The sequence below is a fragment of the Pelobates fuscus genome, chromosome 2 (genome assembly GCF_036172605.1).
Source record: "Pelobates fuscus isolate aPelFus1 chromosome 2, aPelFus1.pri, whole genome shotgun sequence".
NCBI lineage: Eukaryota > Metazoa > Chordata > Amphibia > Anura > Pelobatidae > Pelobates > Pelobates fuscus.
The window spans coordinates 225209057-225215056 of NC_086318.1; positions in this window are offsets into that span (position 1 = coordinate 225209057).

The following is a 6000-nucleotide window of genomic DNA, read 5'->3' on the forward strand; positions in this document are numbered from 1 at the left end:
AGTAAACTTTGACCCTGTACCTCACAGTCAGCAGACACATTCCAGCCAATCAGCAGCAGACCCTCCCTCCCAGATCCGCCCACCTCCATGACGAATAGGGGGCGGACCGAACATCGGTCGCGAACACGCTATGTTCGCTGGCGAACGGTTCCTGGCGAACTGTTCGGGACATCACTAATGTACTTATATTAGTATTAAAATACACTATGTATGACGTTAAATATATATAATATATATATATATATATATATATATATATATTTATTTTATTTTATAACATGTCTAATATTTATTTTTTACAGATCCCACCAGCAGGGGGACTGTCTGACATTTTAGACAGTCCCCCTGCTGGCAGATTCACAGCCAGCTATAGGGGGCCATGTGATCGCTCTTTGAGAGCGATCACATGCCCCCCGTGGGCCTCTTTTGCCGTGGGAGGGATGCCTGGGCTGTGAGGGCTCAAAGCCGTTACGGCGTTCTATGCCGCGGCAACGGCTTTAAAGCCCACTAAATGCGGGACGGCATAGAACGCCGTAACGGCGTTGACGGGTTAATGACTGAGCCAAATGTACACGTTGTGATCAAAACGTAAGCAAAAACTTGAATTTGCGCTATATGTCTGTTCAGGCGTAATTCACCTCTTTCATAATATGTGCGCCCACACTTATTATATATCATTTTATTCAGGGGAAACAGGGCTTTCATTTAACATGAAATATTTAGGTATAAAACATAATTTAATATGAATAAAATATAAAAAAAAATGGGAGAAAATAAGAATTTTTAAAAAATGTTTAGTTCTACGTGACATTCTAACTGTGAATGTCATAATACTGTTTGATTTTACTGCAATAAAATACACATATTTGTATTCAGCGATGTCTCACGTGTATAACAGTACAGGTTTTATGGTGTTTTGGGAAGTTACAGGGTCAAATATAGCATGTTAAATTTTTCAGTTATTTCACATTGAAATTCGCCAGATTGGTTACGTTGCCTTTGAGACCGTATGGTAGCCCAGGAATGAGAATTACCCCCATGATGGCATACCATTTGCAAAAGTAGACAACCCAAGGTATTGCAAATGGGGTGTGCTCAGTCTTTTTTAGTAGCCACTTGGTCACAAACACTGGCCAAACTTAGTGTTAATATTTGAAAATGCAAAAAACTAATTTGAACGTCAATTTTGGCCAGTGTTTGTGAACAAGTGGCTACTAAAAAAGACTGGACATACCCCATTTGCAATACCTTGGGTTGTCTACTTTTGCAAATGGTATACCATTGTCGGGGTAATTCTCATTCCTGGGCTACGATACGGTCTCAAAGGCAATGTAACCAATCTGATGAATTTCAATGTGAAATAACTGAAACGCAAGCCTTATATTTGACTTTCTACCTTTTCAAAACACCATAAAACATGTACATGAGGGGTACTGTTATACTCGCAAGATTTCGCTGAACACAAATATTAGTGTTTTAAAACCGTAAAACGTATCACAACAATTATATTGTCCGTGTAAAAAAAAAATGCCACACAAAAGTATATATTTATATAAAGTAGACATCAAAGGCTATTTAACTAAGGTTAGTTTGACACTTTTTACATAGCCATTTTCATCGCCAATCTCTGCTAAATATTGGAGTAAAATTGTGTTTTTTCTTTATTTTGGCATATACATATATAACAGTTTTTTTGTAATGTGTATTTCGTAAAGCTGGTGTGCGCTATTCATGCATATTTTGTTCATCTACATCTGCTGAGTATAACAATAACCCCATTTTATACCTTTGGCACTTTTCTGTAAAGAGACAAGGCTTTTTAAGTTTCTATAGTTAGAATTTTCGTAGATGGATTTGACAAGCCTATGTGTCATTTTAGGGTATTACAGCAGTGTGACTGTTCAAATAATCCCACAAAGGGCTTTCATTTGATAAAGCAGACACCCCAGGGTATCTTATATGGTGTATATTGTGCCTTAACTTGTCACCATTGTTTCACCAATTTATGTCAATGTTTGTGGTGAGGGGGAAAAAAAATGGCATTTTTACATATATGTTGCATTTTGGCTGAATATTTCTTACACTTAAAGGACCACTTTAGTGCCAGGAAAACAAACTCGTTTTCCTGGCACTATAGGGTCTTTGGGTTTCCCCCACCCTCAGAGTCCCACTCTCGCCGGGCTGAATGGGAGGAAGGGGTTAAACTCTTACCTTTCTCCAGTGCCGGGCTCCCTCGGCGCTGGGGAACTCTCCTCCCTCTTCCGACGTCAGCGCTGTATGCACGGCAAGACCCGCGCGCACATTCAATCAGTCCATAGGAAAGCGTTACTCAATGCTTTCAATGAGACAGCCACTAGAGGCTGGATTAACCCTATTGTAAACATAGCAGTTTTGCTGAAACTGCTATGTTTACAGCTGCAGGGTTAACCCTAGATGGACCTGGCATTCAGACCATTTAATTGAGCTGACGTGGTCGGAGTGCCTATAGTGGTCCTTTAATATGTACCACTGTCATAAAAATCCCTAAATTATGCTCACTTATATCTTTCGAGTTAAACAATATGCCCAATGTATGACCTAGACACTATTTTGTGAAGTTACAGTGCTGTAAAAGAGACGTGACAAGTTAAGGTTTTGATGCGTCCGTGTCCCACTTTGGAGCACTTGAGCAGGCTACATATTACAACTACACCATAAAGGCATACCATTTCTTAACCCCTTAACGCCGTTACGGCGTTCTATGCTGTCGCGGCTTTAAAGGGCTTTAACCCCTTAAGGACCAAACTTCTGGAATAAAATGGAATCATGACGTGTCAGACATGTCATGTGTCCTTAAGGGGTTAAAGCCGTTGCGGCGGCATAGAACGCCATAACGGCTTAAGCCCCCAGGACCTCGGCGGTACTTACCTCCGCCGCGATCCTCTTCTGGAGGGCTGCCTGACAGCCCAGGCAGCCCTCCTCCGGCAAGTGAGGCCCCCGGGGGCCATGTGATCGCTCTCAAAGAGAGATCACATGGCCCCCTATAGCTGGCTGTGGATCTGCCAGCAGGGGGGCTGTCTGAAATATCAGACAGTCCCCCTGCTGGTGGGATCTGTAAAAAATAAATATTAGACATGTTAAAAAATAAAATAAAAGACATTTTATATATATATATATATATATATATATATATATAATATATGTATATATATTATATATACATAACACAAACCAGTGCACTCGCTTATTAACTAAACAGTGATTTCAAATCCTACATAGTACTATTTAAAAACACCTCACCTAGGTAACAAATAATGGGGGTTTGGTTACATTATATGATCATACATTGCATAAGCCTGCCAACTGCATCAAAGTACCCCATTCTTGGCAGGTCCTAATCTCGCAGCCTAATGCTTGCTCTTATGAGATTAATCCACTTACTTGGGAAATGCTTCCTTACTGGGACTCTCTGCAAGTCAAGGCTAAATAGGATCCTGGAATGAGACACCTGTGGCAGGGCGGGGTGCAAAACCCAGGGGTTGGCCTAGACCCCTATAATTATAAACAAGGTCAGGAGGGCTGCACTCACCTAAACATGCATTTATTCACGGATTTATTACAGGGTGCTACTGGGACCAAAATACAAAATACACAAACCAGTGCACTCGCTTATTAACTAAACAGTGATTTCAAATCCTACATAGTACTATTTAAAAACACCTCACCTAGGTAACAAATAATGTAGGACCTGCCAAGAATGGGGTACTTTGATGCAGTTGGCAGGCTTATGCAATGTATGATCATATAATGTAACCAACCCCCCATTATTTGTTACCTAGGTGAGGTGTTTTTAAATAGTACTATGTAGGATTTGAAATCACTGTTTAGTTAATAAGCGAGTGCACTGGTTTGTGTATTTTGTATTTTGGTCCCAGTAGCACCCTGTAATAAATCCGTGAATAAATGCATGTTTAGGTGAGTGCAGCCCTCCTGACCTTGTTGTTAATATATATACATATATATATATGTAACGTCATACGTAATGTATTTTAATTTTAATATAAGTATATATATTAGTATTAAAATACACTTAGAATGACGTTACATATATATATAATATGTATATATATTATATATATATAATAGATATATACACATATATTATATATATATATACGTATAATTACAATAATAAATAAATAAAATAAAATAAATAAATAAAATATTGAAACAATATTTAAAATAAATTATATTTTCATATGTAATTTCATTCTAACTGTATTTTGTTATTAATATATATATATTGGTAACAAAATACACTTAGAATGACATTCTATATATATCTATCTATATATAAAATACAAATAACCGCAAATATATATATAGAGATAAATACATATAATTAAAAAAAAGATTACATTAGTATACACGTAGAATTTAAATACCTATAAATGCATATATATTAAAATTCTACATGTATATTTAAGTAATCTTTTAACATAATTATGTGATTTAATTAATTAAAATTTGATTGACATGCCTGACAACACAATTTAATTCGCAAGCACTGTATTTGACCCTGTAACTCTCCAAGACACCATAAAACCTGTACATAGGGGGTACTGTTTTACTCGGGAGACTTCGCTGCACTCAAATATTAGTGTTTAAAACTGGTAAATTGTATTACAGCGATGATATTTTAGGTAAAAGTGACTTTTTTGCATTTTTTACAAACAAACAGCACTTTTATGGACTATATTACACACACACTGGGCAAATATTAGTTTTTTGCTTTTTCACACAAAAACAAATATGAACGCTAACGTTGGCCAGTGTTTGTGACTAAGTGGCTACTAAAAAAGACTAAACATACCCCACGTTCAATACCTTGGGTTGTCTACTTTTTCAAATGGTATGCCATTATGGCGGTAATTCTCATTCCTGGGCTACCACACCGTCTCAAAGGTAACATTACTAACCTGGCAAATTTCAATTTGAAAATGGAATGTAACCCTGTAACCCTGTAACTTTCCAAAACACCATAAAACCTGTTAACCCCTTAACGACGAGTGACGGACGAGGTCCGTCACTCTGGGGATTGCCTTAACGACGAGTGACGGGCCTCGTCCGTCACCCGTTAAAATTAACCCCAGATCGCCGCAATCGCACCGGATCGGGCTGTCAGAGTACATGTGCCCGCTCTGACAGCATGCCAGAGCGGGCACATGTGCTCTCTATACTCACCTCCGCCTCCCTGCACTTCCTGGTTCTGTGTGAAGTGCAGGGAGCCGGATCTTCAGTGATCCTGCCCCCTGGTGACAAAACAATAAAGTTAAATTAAAATTAAAATCCCACCCCCCTTTACCCCCCCTTTACCCATTTTAATATAAAATTAACCCCTTCCCTGCCAATTGATCACTGACTACAGTGATCAATTGGCAGGGATTACATTTTACTATGATCTGATTTTTTTTTTAACCCCTGAGGGTTAATTATTATTTTTTTTAACCCTCAGGGGTTAAATTTATTTTATTAATTAATTAAAAAATTTTAAAGTGATAAATTTAGCTAGCTGGGGAGGGTGGAAGTTAGTGGGGAATTGGGGGATTTAGTATTAGGCTAACTAGGGGTTAACGTTAAAAAAAGTTTAAAAATAAGCTTTAAAAAGTTAAAAAATTAAGTTAAAAAAAAAGTTTTAATAACGTTTAAGTAAAAAATGTAAAAAAATAAACCCTTTACCCAGTCCAAATAAAAATTAACCCCTTCCCTGCCAGTCGATCACTGCCTACAGTGATCAAAATACAGATCACAGTATTATACTGTGATCTAATTTTTTTTTAACCCCTGACGATTAACTTTTATTTATTTTTTAACCCTCAGGGGTTACATTTATTTAATTAACTAATTTAAATACTGTATAATTAAATATTTTGCTAGCTGGGGTGGGTGGGAGTTATGGGAAAATGGGGAATTTACTGTTAGTGCTGCTTACTGCTAGTTAGGGGTTAACGTAAAAAAAAA